The sequence below is a fragment of the Tamandua tetradactyla genome, chromosome 4, assembly GCF_023851605.1.
Source record: "Tamandua tetradactyla isolate mTamTet1 chromosome 4, mTamTet1.pri, whole genome shotgun sequence".
In the NCBI taxonomy this organism is placed as follows: domain Eukaryota; kingdom Metazoa; phylum Chordata; class Mammalia; order Pilosa; family Myrmecophagidae; genus Tamandua; species Tamandua tetradactyla.
Genome location: NC_135330.1, coordinates 44,969,000 through 44,987,464, shown reverse-complemented (window position 1 = coordinate 44,987,464; position 18,465 = coordinate 44,969,000). Strand labels below are relative to the sequence as shown.

At 36.0% G+C, this 18,465-nt stretch overlaps 1 pseudogene; it reads right to left on the bottom strand.

The window, feature by feature from the left end:
• The window catches only part of LOC143680230 (suppressor of cytokine signaling 4-like), a 91,305-nt pseudogene extending 74,641 nt beyond the window's left edge, over positions 1-16,664 (bottom strand).
• Between the last annotated feature and the right edge of the window lie 1,801 nt (positions 16,665-18,465).

Below are 18,465 nucleotides of genomic sequence, written 5' to 3'. Positions count from 1 at the left end.
TATGAGTCAAATAACCATATTTGATTATCATATATGGTCATTTAGCTGTGGAAATAATTACTGACTAAATAATGTATAATATAACTTTATAGTATGTTATAAAGTATAGAGAATATAGTATAGAGAATCTGAATCTACAGAAAATAAAATGAATAATTATTTTTACTTTATTGAGATTTATAAGAAGTTTGTTACTGATTCTATAAATAGCTTCAGTTAAATTTTTGGGAGGAATACATGAATCAGTAGAGTTCTTTAATTCAATTGGAGTAGATATAATACTAAACTGAGAATAAGAAAACTCTGCCTTGAACATCTGCTTGGTATAGGACAATGCATTTAATTTGTCCTTGAATTTCCTCAGCTCCAAAACTCTAACTTATATTCTAATTTTTCAGACAATATTCTCATTTGAAGCATCTGCTTAAGTGACCTTAAGGAATTGTATACATGGTAAGATCTTTTCTTTTGTTTCATACATATGCTATTTGCTTTGCATAATAGTATATCAAACATGTTTTATGACTGCACAAAAGTATACATATATATAATAGATATAACTTTTCTGTGCTCTAGGCTATTTTATTACTATTAGAAAAGTTGTGGATTTACAGAACAATCTTGCATAAAATGCAGAATTCCCTTACACCACCCCACCACTAGCAACTTGCATCGGTGTGGAACATTTGTTCCACTTGATGATACCACATTTTTATAATCATACTATTACTTAAATTCCATGGTTTAACTTAGGGTTCATTGTGTAGTGTGATAATGGATGCTTTATAATTTTTATTCTCTTACCATATATACAATCTAAGTCTTTCCTGCCTTTTTAATAATATTCTGATATATATTTCAGAACTGTTAATTGTGTTCATAATGTTGTACTAACATCACTTCCATCCATTACCAAAATATTTCCACCTTCCAAATAGGAACCCTGACATTTTAAGCCTTAACTTCACATTGCTTATCCCCACTCCATCTTTTGGTAGCCTAGATTCTAATTGCTTAAAATTAGTGCATCATAAAATATCTGTCCTTTTGTATCTGGCTTATTTCACTCAAATGTTATATTCCAGGCTCATCTGTGTTGCTGCATGCAGCAAGACATCCTTTCTGTTACAGCTGATAAATATTCCATTGAATGTAAATACCATATTTAATTTGTCTATTTAATGACTGATGGACACTTAGGTTGTTTCCATCTTTCGGCAATTGTGAATGTCACTATGAACATCAGGGTGCAAATATCTGTTTGAGTCCCTGTTTTCATTTCATTTGGGTATATACCTAGTACTGGGATTGCCAGATTACGTGATAGTTCTATTCTTACATTTCTGAGGAACTGGCAAACTGTCTTCTATACCAGTTGCATCATTTCACATTGTCATCAGCAATTAAAGAGTGTTCCTGTTTGTATGCATCCTCTACAACACTTTTTCTGTTGCTGTTTTTAAAATAGCATCCATTCTAATTGATGTGAAATGGCATCTCACTGTGGTTTTGATTTACATTTTCCTGATGGATAATAATAATATTGAGCATCTTTTCATGTGTTTTCTGGCCATTTATATATGTTCTTTAGAGAGTTGTCTGTCAAGTCTCTTGCTCATTTTAAATGGGTTGTTTGTCTTTTTATTAAGTTGAAGGGATTCTTTATATATTATGGGTGTTAATTCTCTATTAAATATCTGGTTTCCAAATATTTTCTTCCATTGTGTACATTGTTGCTTTACTTTCATGAGAAAGTCTATAGGAGAACAAAGGCTTTTAATTTTGATGAGGTACCATTTATCCATTTTTTTCTTTTGTTGCATGCTTTGGACATAAAGTCTAAGAAATCATTGCTTAGAACCCTGAATATGTTTCCTTGCCTTTTCTTCTAGGAGTTTGACAGATCTAGCTCTTGCATTAAGGTTTGTCATCCACCTTGAGTTATTTTTTATATATGGTCTAAGGTAGTGTCCTCTTCCTTCCTTTTTTTGCGAATGGAGATCCATTTTTCCCTCACCATTTATCAGAGACTATTCTTTCCCAATTATGTGGTCATTACTACTTTGTCAAAAATCAATTTATCTAAGAATGTGAGGGTTGACTCCTGAGCTCCCAATTTTATTTCATTGTTCTATATATTTGTTTTTGTGTCATTACCATGCTGTTTTGATTACTGTGGCTTTGTAAAATGTTTTAAGATTAAGAAGTGTGAGAGTCCTCCAACTGCATTATGCTTTTACAAGAAGGTGTAAATTCAGCATGATTTTCAGATTTAATAATCATACATGAAGTACGTTGCCTTTTTTCATAATGTATTTAAGTTCATTTAAGTATCATAGTAGTCAGATATATCTTAATGCCTCGTGTGAGAAAGTCACAGGAAACTAGATTCTCAAATGTGAGAGTTCACAGAATATATGGAATGAAAACTGAATTTTCTAGGGAACCAAGGTCAGAGAAAAAGACTTTGAGGTAAAGAGGGGAAAGAAGGAATCTATTTCCACAAAAATTGATGACGGGCTCTTCCAATTCTGCAAGAAGGTTTGGAATTCTGTTGGGATAGCAGCAAACTTCTAAGTTGCTTTGGGTAATATTGACATCTTAATGATATTTAGTCCTCCAATCTATGAAATGGAATGTCCCTCCATTTATTTAGGTCTTCTTTGATTTATTTTAAAAATGGTTTTTAGTTTTCTGTATACAAGGCCTTTATTTCCTTGGTTAGATTTATTCCGAGATACATATGTATCTTAGTTGCTATTGCACAATGATTTTTCTCTTATTTATAATTGTTAAACTTTCCTATTAAATTGTCACCTTTATCAGTGTGTAGTGATCATTTTGTCCCACATAACTATTTTTGATTCAAAGTCCATGTGCCAATTTGAAGCTATTATGTACCCCTAAAAAAATATGTTGTTCTTTACCTGATCTGATCTTGTGGGTGCAGCTGTGTTTCTTTTAAAACTGATTCAACATTGTGATATAGACATTTTGGTTGGGTTACTTCCATGGAGGTGTGACACACCCAATTGTGCATGTGAAATTTTGATTAGATGGAGATGTGACTCCACCATCCAAGTTGTGGTGTGTCTTCATTAGTTTACGGGAGTTCTTTAAAAAAGGAAACATTTTGGAGAAAGCTCAAAACTGACATAGAGACGTTAAGAGATGCAGAAAGGAAATGCCCCCAGGGAAGCTGTTGAAACCAGAAGCCAAATGACCATAAGAGGCCAGCCATGGGCCTTCCCAGATCAGCCTTTCTTTAGTCTTGGTATCTTTCTTTGGATGCCTTAGTTTGAACATTTTTATGACCTTAAAACTGTAAACTTGTAACTTAATAAGTTCCCTTTATAAATGGTAACACGTTTCTGGTATATTGTGTCTAGCAGCTGTAGTAAACTATAACAGTCTATTTATCTGATAATATAGCTGCTGCAACTCATTTTTCATTTACTTGCACAGCATCTATATTCTCATCCTTAAACTGTCAATATACATATAAGTATGACTTTAAGGTGAGTCTCTTGTAGACACCATATAGTTGGATCATGATTTTTGACCCACTCTACCAATCTTTCCCTTCTAACTGGAGAGCTTAATCTACTTACAATTAAAATCACTACTGATAATATGGGACTTTCTTCTGCCATTTTGCTATTTATTCTTTGTAGGAGTTATACTTTCTTTGTCCTTCACTTCCATTTTTGCCTGCTTTTATATTTATTTGTTTTTCTGTGTTGTACCATGTTGGGTGCCTTCTTATTGCTACTTGGAGATATTTTTCGTCTATTTTCTAGTGGCTACCATGGGGCCGAAATTTAGCATCCTAAATATATAACAATTGTAATTTATTTACAACCAACTTAAACTCAATAGCATAAAAATAAACTTTTTCTGTCACCCCCCCAACCTATTTTTTAATTTGTAACTCAAATATTTCACATCCCAATTTGTTTATTTATCATGACTTCCTGTATATTTTTCTTTTGGCAACTATAGGTGCCAAATACCAATGTCATTCTTATTAACCTTAACAAACACCTAAGGCTCTATCTGAGAGTCTACAAAAGTTTCACACACTGAGATTACTTTAGAAAACCTACACCCTCCAGATGATGCTAAACCAGATACTTTCTGAAACCCAGAGGGGCCAGCCTCTCCAAGAACGTCAACTAGTTCCATCCCTCATTATATATTGTCAACACTCCTTTCAACTTAAAGAGTTAGAATGAGTATAGCTCAAATACCCCTAAATATTAGAAGAAAGATCAAAGCAGAAGGAAGAGTTATAGCAGGGAAGATAGGATTTAACAAATAAGTATGACTGTAGAATCATTATATTGATAGTTCTTTTAGTCTCCAGTATCTTGGAGTAGCCCAAAGGAAAAATCTAAAATTGTGGAACTATAACTCATATCAATCTCAGAAGTCTGTTCTACAACTACTTGCTACAATATACTTTGAAATTTATTGCTTCTTGTGTATATATGCTAATTTCATAATAAAAATGTGTCTACCTCAAGGTATTTTTGATTTTTTTTAAAAATCACACAGAACATCATAGAGCTTTTTAACCTAGAAATTGTCACAACCTTACATACCTGTGAAACATTATTGAACAATTAAAACACCAACCAGATAATACATGATAGAGAGAAACAGAGTTTCAATACTTTTGAAATAAAAGCTAATCAACCTAGGGGGTGAAAGGGTAGTTCAGTGGTAGAATTCTTGCCTACCATGCCAGAGACCTGGGCTCGATTCCTGGTCTAAGCACTTTCCAAAAAAACAAACAAGCAAGCAAAACAAATAAACAAAAAGCAAACAATTAAAAATTCAACAAATGGTGTTACAATAATGGGATACTCACATGGAAAAATAATGAAATGTGACCCCTCCATCCAGCATACAAAAAAAAAGAGTTAACCACTCTAAAAGAGCAGTTTAAGTTATAAATATTTCATCCTTTACTTGAGATGCATAATATATAGTAATGTTAATCATTCTTTACTTGAAAATATAATAACCTGCATCTCATTAATTTGAATGCCATTTTAAAAGTTAGTTAGGAAAACTTGTGCTCACACAAATAAAAAAATTGAAAAATGTGAGGACACTTAGATCAAGCCATCCTATATTTAAAAGTCTTATAATAATAACGATCAATGAGACAATGATAATGATACCAATCATTTTTGTTTTTTGGCATGTATGCAGTTACATTGGCTATGCGTAGTAAGTACTGAAATAATGGACATTTCTTATCTTCACAATTCAGAGAAGTTGGGTTAACTACTATGAAAGGCACGCTAATATGTGGATAGGGAAATAGGTAAATTAAGCTACAACATCTTCAATTATGTTAACATTTTCTATTCTTATTCCTCAAGAGGTCTTCCATCCTCTTGATTTTACATTTTACCTTCTATTTAAGTTAAATTCTTATGCTTGATCTAAGTGATGAGATATTTAAAAAGCAAAGGTGAGTCAAGGATATGAAACTATCTCATTTCTTAATCCCAGGATATCAACCAGGATGGGCCAAAAATATGGTGATAAACAATGCTAACATAAAGATCTGAGTGATGAAAACTCCAGTAGCTTAAGCTGTCTGAGACCTGATAGATATATTTTCAAAGTCAATAAAAAATTATCATTTGGAAAGGGTTTATGATGTAAAAAATTAGATTACAACTAGAGAAAAGTAGAAGGAATATAATCTATTTTCTAATCTAGCCCAGTGCATATGCATTAGGTTGTAAGCTATTGAAAATAATTATTTACCAAACTAAAAATATGTTCCAGTAAGAGCATGTATAGAGGAGTAAGTCACAAGTTTCTCTGCTTCTCTCCCTCTGCATGATAATCAAGCAAACTTATTTGGTTATAACTTATCAACCCCTGAAGTTTGCCTTTTATAAATGTGAACTATTTGCCGTTTCAGTTTTTCCATCCTGCATAATGTCCTTTATTTTTAGCCAATCTAGAGAATTGATCTTGCATGATCATGAATTTAGTTTACCCTGGAATCTTATTGCCATAAAATTAATTGTTGAATAATTTTGAATAAATGTTATGGATGGACTTTATTTAGGAACAGAAAAAATTATTTATACATGATAAGAAAACTGAATGACTCTATTCTAGGCCTTCTTTAGCATCTACATTTATAAACCATGTTTTTTTTAATGAAAATTACTCTTAGGAATTTACAATGAAATACTTCTTTTCAATCTTATAACTTGCTTTATATATTTGTTTTATGTTAGCAATTAATTTTATATCTTCTAACTTATGTCAACATCTCAGAATCTTAATGGCTTTAGTTGAAAATTATAGAATTTCTTTCTTAGATTCTTATTGGTATGATCGACTGTGTTCAATTTCTAAAATCATTGCAATGTAGTGTAACAGCTCCTATACTCAAGTACTCAGTAAACATGCAGCAGTCACATAGCATTTGCAGCATACTTCCCGGGCCACTGTGGAAGACACAGAGATAGTCCAGATAAAGACTCTGACTTCATGCAACTTTTGATCAGAAATGGAAATAAGGCAAGAAAACTACGTACATAACTAAAATCCCAGCTAGAACATAATTCGTGCATTAAAAGAGAACTACATAGATCCATGAGAGTACAGTTGAGGAAAGAGTCACTCTTAAGGCTATAGAAGCTCCAAGGTAGTTAAAATCCTGGCTCTTGAAAGAAAGATTGGACTTTGAAATGTAGAGAAAGTCAGGAGATGGAATTTCAAGGAATCTGGGCACTTTAAAGGCAAGAATATGAGCAAACGGAAGACAAGGATATGGGAACCTAAAAGTTAGGAGAAAGAGAATAGTTTTTTGTGGTTGTTGTTGATAGATAATGAAGATGAAAGAGAAAGAGTCCTCTTATTTCAAACAAAACTAGAATTCAAAATTTGAACCTAAATGAATGAGAACTATTCATTAGCTAAGCTGGCATGAGAATAAGGGAAACTGAGCATTAGTGATCAAAACATTTGCATTTAACCTTCAGAGGATAAATGCTAAGTTTAAAATATTTTATATTTTAGCCATATACTTAGTATTTATAATATTACAGAATATTATAAAGATCTAGTAATTAAAGAAGTTAGGCAGTCAGAGCCCTTGGCTATACTGTTACATTGATTAAAGTCCATTTTTTATTATATAATTTTTTTTAATGAGGAGTATAAAGTGACAATTTTATACAGCATGTTAGTTGGGAAACATTCTATTACAAGACAATCCTGAATTTCAGAATTTTACTATTTATATATTCTGTCATTTTGTGATTATCTGACTAATTTTCAAGTGCTTTACTGGTGATTACATTGTCAAGCCATTTTCACTTATATGATGCAATTTTTACCAGCTGTGACAGTGTTGTTAGAGGCAATAGTAACAGCCATGTTTAGAAAAACTTAATATTCATTTATTCGGCAGCTTCTAAAATGTCTCTCAACGATCCTATTCCCCTTGTTATTCCTGCTTTTGGGTAATCCTCTCCTCTGAAGTGTGGGGTGGGCTTATTGATTTGTTTTAAAGAATAGGATGCAATAGAAAAAATAAAGATAACAATTTTGAGAGTAGAACATAAAAGGCAGTAGTTTCTGTCTCTTACTTTCACCTTCTCACTCTGGGATTGATTACCCTGTGAAAAATCAGATGCCATGTTACCCGGTTTTCAGGCAGCAGCAACACTGTGGAAAGGCTACATGAGGGATCATGAGTGAATTTCAAAGAGATTTGAAACCCTCCCCCCAGGAGAAACCTTCATGTGACATCTTAACTGCAACATCATGAAAGATTTTGAGCCAGAATCACCTAACCAAGCTGTACTTGGATCTCCAATCCATAGAAATTGTGAGGTAAAAAATGGTTGTTGTTTAAGCTCGTAAGTTTTGAGATAATTTTTTATATTGTGTACAAGATCATATAATTCTTTAGAAACAAAAATGAGTAACTGAAATCTTGTAATAATGTTTGTAATAAAGGGTATCAAAACCTATAAACTTTGTCCAAAGCAAATTTAAATAACATTAAATTATGAATTTTTGATCTTTTCTTAATCTCTCTCTATATATAGTTTTAGTTTGCTAAATGCTGCTGAAATGCAGTATACCAGGAATGGAATGGATCTTAAAATAGGGATTTATTTAGTTACAAGTCTATGGTTCTAAGACCATGAAAATGTTCAAACCAAGGCATCCAGAAAAAGATAACTTGACTTAAGGAAGGCAGACATATCTACCACATGGGAAGGCACATGGTTGGTGTCTGCTGTTCTTATTCCTGGTTCTGATGCTTTCAGCCCCTGATACCAATGATTACCTCTCTAAGCATCTGTGGGCCTTCATATAGCTCCACTAGAACACAATTCTGGGTTCTGGTTTGCTTAGCATCTCATGGGAAGGCACATGGCAATGTCTGCTGAGATCTGCATCTCCAAACGTCTGGGTCTAGGATTCTACTCTCCCGATCATCACTCTAAGCATCTTCAAATGTCTGTGCCTCTATTGGTTCTGAAGCAGCTCTTCTCCAAGCATCTGCATCTGAAGTTTCTTCAAAATGTTTCCCCTTTTAAGGACTCTAGTAAACTAATCAATATCCACCTATAATGGATGGAGCCACATGTTAACCTAGTCAAAAAGTCATGCCCACAATTGAGTGGGTCAATCGCCATGTAAACAATCTAATCAAAAGTTTCCACCCTAAACTATAGGTCTGACCCCACAACACTGGATCAGGATTAAAGTTTGACTTTTCTGGGGTGCATAATTGTTTCAGACTGGCACAGTTTTATTCTCTGGATTCTTCTGTGTTCTTGTAAAAGATCACAGCTTCCTGAGACTCCTCACATACCTTGAGAATTATATACATAGTCTTTTGTCTAATTTCTTGATCTGATAAAAAATGATAACAACTCATTTCTTCTCCAGAAGAGAACACCAATTGTTGGCATCCCATGTTGATCTACATGCTAAGCCAAGGGTTCTGAGACATGTCAAAATCAATGCTGTGGGGGTAAGATGATAGCCTAGAAAGGTGTGAAATTTAGTCAGGCTTCTAGTGCAGCTAGTCAATAGCCAAGGACTCTCTTTAACAACCATTTGTGTGATCATGACTGGACACACCTCATGGATCAGTCCACAATGGGTGGAAGGGCCAAGATCACAACAGAAACTGCAAATAAAGGCCTCAAACTGCAGAGGCTGTTGCCCCTCTCCCAAAGGCATGGCAGGCTGTTGAGAAAAAGAGGCACTATCTGCTTTGAGCAAGGAAGGTATCTCCACCAATCTCCAATTGCAGCTTTAATTAATAAATTTCCACTGCTGATACATGCTCTGAGCACAGATAAATCTAGAGAAAGTGGGAACGTAACCCCAAGGACTCTTCTAGCAGAGAGAAGATAAGACTGTGAAGAAAAAAAAAAAAGAAACTTTTGAATCCATCAAGCTTAGAATACTGGAAAAGGGTTGTCTCTCAAGAAAAGGGGCAACTACAGCCAAGTAACAACTCTAGTTCTTGACTGGTGAATCTTGGGGTTGCAGACTGGCTCTGAAAGGTAATTTTATTATCATTATCTTCTAGCTCTCTTTTTTTAGTTTTCTTTTGTTTTTTAAAGCATCTAAGTAGCTAGGATCTGAATAGACCCACTCCAAACACTTACTAATCAGATTGTCAAATGTCAAAGACAGAGAATTTGGAAAACAACAAGAAAAAAGTGATTCATCCCATATAATGGAAGCACAATATGACTATGTGGAGAGTTCTCATAAGAAATGATGGAGGTGAGAAATCAGTGGTATGAAATATTTAAGATACTGAAAGAGCAAACTACCTATATTGGGCAAAATGTTGCCTATATTGGACAAAACTCTCCTTCAAAAATGAGGGAGAGTTAAGCATATTTTCAGACAGACACTGAGAAAGTTTGTGAACAAGACTCTCTAAAAGAAATATTAAATGGAGCACTACAGGCAGATAGGAAAAGACAGAAGAGAGAGGTTTGGAGAATGTTTACAAGTGAAGACTATCATTAATCTTAAAAGGAAGATGGGAGAGAGGGGGAAAAGATATGACATATAAAATCCAAAAGAAAAACTGGTAGAAAAAAGTACTGTCTTTACATTAATTTCTACTTTTTGCCTCAGTCCTCCAAGGGGACTTTGCAAATCTTTTTTTATAACATGAGGGAGAATACATGAATGTCAACAGTGCAAGGTATTGAAAATGGGATGGAATGCATAACAATTATAATAAATGCAACCTAGCATCTAGAGCTGGTAATATGCTTCCATTAAATTTAACAAGGCAATATACAAAGCTAAATGTCAATAAGAGGAGAATATAAGGGAGGGGTATGGAATACTTCTTGGTTTTGTTTCTATTTTATTTTATTTTTTATTTTTCATATTTTTCTTCTTCTGTGTGGAAGAAATGGAAACATCCTCATTCAAAATTTGGTTGTGAATCCATAACTATATGATTGTTTTGGGAACCATTGCTTGTTTACTTGGGATGGATTGCATAGTGTGTGAGTAAAATTGTTTAAATATAAACAGAAAGATAAAGTGTTGGAGAAAATGTGGACAGAGAGATGTGCTTATTCAATACTCATAGGGTAGTAGAACGGTGGAGCACCTTTGGAGGGCAGTGTGATGGTTTCACAGGAGGCTAAGTATAAGTATGCTGTATTATTAGATATATACTTGGAAGAATTGAAAGCAGGGGGCACAGATGGACATTAGCACACTGATTTTTATGACAGGGCTATTCATGATTTGCAATTGATGGAGGTGGCCAAGGGTACATTGACTGGTGAATGGAAGGGCTAATTGTGGTGTATACATGCAATGGAGTATTGAGCAGCTGCAAGAAGGAAGGGATTTGTGAGGCATGCAAATAGGTGAATGAATCTTGAGAACTGTATGATGAGTGAATTAAGCCAGAAATAAAAAGATAGATATTATTATAATGCCTCACTAGTATATATTAAATATAATGTGAAAACTCTGAGAATTGAATTTGAGAGCATAGGCTATCAGGGGAAAGCTTATTTTAATTTCTGAGATTGTGACTGTTATGGTAGTCACATCTATTCCTGAATTATAACTGTAATTTTTAAATTTTGAGATGCTGAGCTCTGTATGTATAACCTGGTCATTCCCTGGAACTTTGGACATCTCTGTGATACCTGAGGCTCAGAGCTAAAATTCTGAAGCTATGAGAGTCATTATTAATCCATATAGCTTCTGTCAAAACAGCTGAGAAAGAGATCAGACTTCAATTAGAGGTATGAATGAAGCTGAACTGGCTAGGACAAAAGGTAATCAGATTAAAATATAAAAGGTTGATATTAACTATATTTTAAAGCTTCATATTCTATGTGAGACCAAAGGAAGAGATGTTTATTTGATGCAAAATTTATCTTCTGTAGCACCCTAATTTAACTTTATGGTCAGTTTACTCAAACACCATTATTAGATGAATTATTGAATGGTAGTGAGACTTTGCTGGTTTACACGGTATTGTGTGATGCCTTGATGCATCCCAGAGTAATCTGGACAGAAGATAAAATTATTTGCAATGTCCCCTGGAAGCATTGCAGCAAAAAGGGGAAATATTAAACTTTCCCATGTGAGGAAGACCTGATATTCTCACAAGTAATGGGACTAACAATTTAATTGTCCAAGCCCTTGATCTTGTGACTTGCCCTAATTAAATTTATTCATGTCAAGTAGAAGCTAAGACTACTTATAATTATGCCTAAAATCACAGCCAGAGAAACTCTTTTGTTGCTCAGATGTGGATGCTTTCTCCAATCCAGCTGCAGAGGTAACCTCGCTGTCTTACCCCCTACATGGGACATGACTCCAAGTGGTGTAAATCTCCCTGGCAATGTTGGACCTGACTCTCTGGTATGAGCCTGGCCATGGCATTGTAAGATTGTGAAAGACTTCTTCACCAAAAGGGGTAAGAGAAATGAAACAAATTAAGTTTCAGTGGCTGAGAGCTTTTAAATATAGTTAACAGTTCATTCTGGAGGTAATTCTTATGCATTATATAGATATCCCTTTTCAGTTTTTGGTTAATTGGAGTAACCAAATTAAAATGCCTGAAGCTGTTCAACTCTAATTCAGTAGCTTGATGCTTGAAGAAGATTATATAGTCATATAGCTTTTACCATGTTACTCTGTGATTATGAAAACCTTGTGACTGACATTCACTTTCCCCAGTGTATGGACAGATGAGTAAGAAAATAAAGACAAAAAATAAATAATTAACGGGAGGTATAGTGTGTATGGGATGCTTGGGGTGTTCTTTTCTACTTTTTTTATTCTTATTTTTGTTGTTTGATAGCAATGAAAATGTTAAAAAAATGGTGATGAATGCACAACTATAATATGATACTATGAATCTTTGTATACTTTGGATGATTATATGGTTTCTGAATATATCTCAATAAATTGCATTTAAAAATATCAATGCCATTTCAGAACTTGGAGAAACTTTTCTGAGGAGACCTTTCCAGGAGGGGAGGAAATATTTGCCTTGTTCCCCATTATAAAAAAAAAATAATAATTTTCTCTGTCCCTTGCCTATGAAATGTCTACTTATACATGTAGGTAAATCCCCATCAGCTCTCATCATGTTCCCCCAGGAGTAAAGAATAAGGCAAAAGAAAGCTGAGTGCATTATTTGCAGTAAGATCTTTAATAAGAAAGTGTCTCTCAACCAGACTATCCCATGTGCTTGTTTAGTATAAAATTAATAAAGGTGAATATTAAAACCCAAGAATTGTGTTGTTTAAACTTTGGGAATGTTCTATCATATTATTTCTGAAATTGATGGACTATGGAACATTGGTCACACAAAGAAGATGTTGAGGAAGTCAAGGACACATCAGCAGCCATCTCCTAGCCCTCACCTCTCTCTCTTCTTTCCTCTTCTTGCTTGTGTATCTGCAGATCTTTGTTATGCTTCTTCTCTTGTTTGCATACCGTTGTTTGGTATGCTTTCCTTTGCACTTGTTTACATGCTGATGTTCATACTATGTTTCTATTTTGCAAGAGACCTCATGCAGCCTGTGGATGCATTACATCCTCAACAATCCCTGCTGCTTAGCAGGGCATAAAGATTGCTCTTTGGCAAAGCCTTTTCCCCCTGAAATGTATAAAAGCAGAGTACTCTGTGCATGTCTCCCAACTTTGGTGGAAAGGGTATCATGAGGAGCTGCTTAGCAATTGGTCTCCCCAGGGGACCAGCCATTACTGGTCCTTTAACTCCCATGTGAATAGAGGTGTGGAGCTGTCAACTGTGAACCTTAACCCAAGCAGTTAGCTTTACTGTAGGATGAACCAAGATGAAATATTTTCCCCTGTTCCTTTGGATCCATTGTGTTCTGCAAGCAATAAAGTGGTTATTTCCTGGAAGCTCTGGTTGTGCCTGAGTCCATGTTTCCATAATGCACCATATAGCAACAAGCTTCATAGAGAATTCTTTGGGCAAAACAGGTTAGGAGATTTTTGATTCAATGTGTCTGGGAAATTCACTGTAAATTTAAGTGTATTAGAGAGTCTTACATTCATGTGTTATTAAAACAACCTCCTTTGTGTTTGATAAACTTAGTTTTTCTCAATCTTATTTTATTATTGTTCAAACTCAGGCTGAGTTCATGAAGAGAACAAGCCATTACCACCACAAGACTAAGAAATACACCAGCCACTGAAGTAGACATAGATTTATTAGGACTTATGAACAGGAGAGAGTCTCTGGTGTTGGTGATCTCAAAGGGATAGCACTCCACAGAAGGACAAAATTATAAGAGGCAATATGTATATGATTTTAGAACAAAGACATACCATAGAGTATGAAGACATCAGACTTTATTATAATCATTAAATAGTTTATGACCTGATATTTATTAAGGTTAAAGTTTAAGAATAAGATACAATCAGTGCTTTCCTGCTCCCATCCCTTTACATTCATGACTACATTCTTTTCCTTTTAGGGAAGTTGTTTATTTTCCTGACCTTTGTCCCGGACAAGCAGACTGTTATGTGCTTGGGGTTTCATTCCCATTTAGGAGGGGTCCATCCCTGAGACACCGCAATCCACCCCCATGTACCAATTTATGTTGCCCATAGGACAGGCATTGCATCCATACACCACAACAATATGAAAGATAGGATATTCATAATTCAACGCATAGGGAAGATATTCCTACAAAAAATGCTGCCAAGGCTGAGTAAAGGAATTAAACCAAGTAGAAAGGGGTCACTACGTAATTGATCAATACTGTGTATGTGCTCTTGCATATGATTTAATGTTTGTGAAAAATTGAGTGATCAGAAATATATGTGCAACATTGTGTTTTTATAAGGGCCTTGTGCCACAGTTGAAATGCTTAAAACCATTTTGTTTTGTCAGACTACTTTCTGTAATTGAGTGGTCTCATCATTTAACAATGATATTTTCAACATAGGTTCACATTGTTCATGAGCTGTATGATTAGGTTAAGTTGCTAGATGCTTCTTGGTAGCCATTGCAGCTCCCACTGGGACAAAATTAGCTAAAAAATGATACCACCAAGAGGTATGGTTCATCCAATACTTAGATTTAACCATATCACAATTGTTAGGAATGTGTGGTAAAGTATATTAATATGGCAATGACATAGGATTATCCTCATTTGCAATGCCCTGTCCAATTTGAAGGTAAATATGACCATGTATATGGCCACATTTCCATAGCCACCATATGGGGGAGACATATGTTCTATGTCTGTGGGAGATATTTTGCCATAAGATAAGGCTATGATTTTGTTGCTTAATGGTAAAATTACACACTTCTGAGGGTAACCACTTTATATCAGTTTCTATTAAGATGCTCCATGCAGACAGGGGCAATATAGTTTAAAGTTACTGTTTCTGACTGTCAGCCATCCTATTCTGTTATGTACAGCAAGCCTTAATATAGTCCAGGCTTATATACTTGTTCCCTCACAAGGGAAAAGCTTGAGTCTCATTATAAGATGGTAATTGGATTTCAGTTTTAAAAGAGAAGGCCTCATTCCAGATTTGTTGGGGTATCAAGTTTTGCTATGTCAACAAGGCATTCCACATAGTCCAGTTAGCAGGAGTTATGGTCCAGGAAAGGCCAGTAGCACCCAAAGATGGCAATCCAATGCAAACTCAACATTTTAGGCTTAATTGTGGACATGAGTTACCTCTAAAGTCCACTGTAGAAAGGTGTTTTCTAGGGTGCTATGGACTAAAAGAAAGATGTTTGTGGGGAACAATAAAGGGTAAATCTTGTAGACCTGATAATAAACATGCCAGAGTGTCATTAGCAGGTAGTAAGGTATCAGGCAAAGAGGAATGTGGGGAGTTTTTTCTCTTTTCTTTGCATGGGCACGCACCAGGAATCGAAGCTGGGTCTCTGGCATGGCAGATGAGAACTCTGCCTGCTGAGCCACCGTGGCCTATCCACAGGGGAGGTTTTACATTAAAAATATTCTCCCTCTGTACCACTGCAAGTCTTGGGAGTCTTCCATTGGCACATCAATTGCTATTCTAGGCATAAGAATTTTATATATATATAGTTACATATATATGTAGTTACATATATAGTTATATATAAAGTTCCTGTGGGAATAGGAGGCCCTGGATTGGTGTTAAAGATTTTAACAGGCATTTGTTGTATAAATTGCAGCCATATTACAATGCTTTGAGGGACTTCTATTCTCATGGCCTTAGGATTCTTCACCAGCATGGAGCCATAGATCAGCACGAAGGCCAAAGGGACTTATTTTCCCCCATTTGTATGGTCTTGGACATAGGCAATAAATTATTATTATTCCCCCTTTTAAACTGTGAAGTGCTGGCCCTTTTATTTGTGTTCTTAACACTTGCATTGGCCCTGCTGGTATCATTTCAGCTGGGGCTGGGACTGCAGACCCTAGTAGAGAGTTTAGGAGGATTAAGATTTGATATAGCCTTTTAGTCAATTGTTGTAGGGATTTCCTATCATCTTTCAACTGTTTCTTTAAGAGGCCATTCATTCTTTCTATAGGGCCTATGACTGTGGGTTATAAGGTAGATGAAAAGTCCACGTTACACCAAAGTCTATAGTCCCTGCCTGGGTCATTCATCTAGTGAAAGGGGTTCCCCAACCACTGTCTATATGTGTAGGTATGCCATCAAGGTTGTTTACTTTTTCTAGGCAGCATTGGTTTCTCATTGATTAGCTTTTCCCAGTGGAAAAATCTAACAGAAGTCCCATGGCAGTATCTATGATGGTGAATGCATGCCTTGCCTCTTCCAAGGGCAGAAGGGGGCTGATGTACTCCACTTGCCACCAGGTTACTTGAGCCTGTGATCAGCTGCTGTGTCCCACATGGTGATGCTATCAGTGTGGTCATCACAGGGAGCATGACAGGTACTCCTGAGTGATGCCTATAAGTTGTTGGTTTGCGATGGATAACTGGAATCATTGGGCTAACTGACATAAGGTTTGATAACCCCAAAGTGTGCTTTTCCATGAGGCCACTTGGTTGTTTCTCAGGTTTCAATAGTGTGATTTCAGACTCACGTGAGAGCATCTGCTTCAACATTCTTGATTTGCATGTTAGGCGTCTGGGCAGGGGCATAGTAGACAGTTACATTTCATCACTGGCATTTGTCCCAGATGTCTTGCCACAGTTCTTAACTTCAGACTGTTCACTCTTTTTGTTTCCAGATTGCTATGTAGCTCATGAGGCCTTTGTAAACATCACAACTGTTGGTACTGATGATTAGGATTTCCTTGGCCTTTGCATTATGGCCATCAATATGATCTGTATTTCAGTTTATTCACTGTTTTGCAGAGTGGAAGTTTTATACCATATAATGTCAGTACGGGGTACTACTACCACAGTTTTTCATGTGGGAGGCTGCCTGCTAATGGATCCATTAGTGTACCAAGCAGACTCAGGAATTGTTTCTGTATTCCTTACAGTGGGTAGCTCAACAGCTATTTCAAGTGTGTCAATTTTAGCTGCTGAATCTGCTACATATGATACTGGTCCTAACATTTCATGCATCTAGGCACTAAGTGGGATGGGTCTGTAAACACTGCACTGCAGTAAGTAAGCTTTCTACTTTGTTAAGATACTTAAATGCACACTGCCAGAATGTGGCTTATTGACCATGTCAGTAATCAACTCCTGTATAGGGAAGGCAGACCTCAAGATGATAGGACCTTTCCGTATCAGATCTGCCATTTGTAACACAGTATTATATGCAGGACACCGTTGCTTTTCTAAGGGTGTATATCTTAATTCTACTTTTTTTCCATAATTGTTACCAAAACTCTATAGTCACCCATTTAGAATATTGCCATCACCACAAACCCCACCTGATGCCAACGACAGTGCTAGCCATATGAAATTCACAAGGTAAAGTGGGATTACCCCTCTTAATGGTTGTGCCTGTCCTACTGCCTTTTTTGCTTTATAAAAAGGAGCCTACTAGGGGTCACCTCATCCCCAAATATGAGCTTTTCTAATTAGCATATTCAAGGCTTTTAATATTTGAGCTAAATGAGGAGTGAAAGGTCTCCAATAACTTATAAAGGCCAATAATTGCTTTGGTGCATGCAGCATAGGAAAATAGTATACTTTTATTAATTACCGAAGAAGGAACAATTTTGTCTTACCTGACCATGCAAGAACCAATAGTTTGACAGAGCACTCAGGGCCTTATAGCTTGTCACGGTGGTTGATTGCCCATCCACACTCTCAAAATGAGATATTAAGGTCTCTGACATGCCTTATACCTCTGAAAGAGATTCACGGGTTAACATAATGTCACTAATATAATGAAATGAAATCACAAATTTAGGTTACTCCCAATTGGCCAAGTCTTGCCACTAGGCTGTGACAAATAGTCAGGTCATGTGGATAGCCTTGTGGCAGCACAACAAAAGCCTTCTGTTGTTATTCTTAGGTGAAGGGGAAAGCAGGTTGACTTGTGTTCAAGTCTGCCAAAGCTGTCAGAATGCAACACACCAGATGGATTGGCTTTTAATAAAAGGGGATTTATTTAGTTAACAACACATACTTCTTCAGAGGAAAGGCAGCTAACTTTCATTTGAGGTTCTCTCTTACACAGGAAGGCACAGGGAAATCTCTGTTGGTGTTCTCTCTAGGATTCTGGGTTCCAATAACTTTCCCTGGGGTGATTTCTTTCTGCATCTCCAAAGGCCTGGACTGAGCTGTGAGTGCTGAAATGAGGTACGCTGAGCTTCTTGGGCTGTGCTACATTGAGCACTCTCATTTAAGCATCCAGCCAATTAAATCAAACATCATTCATTGCAACAGGCATGCCTCCTAGCCAACTGCAGATGTAATCAGTGACAGATGAGCTTCACATGCCATTGGCTCATGTCCATAGCAGTAGAACTAGGCACCT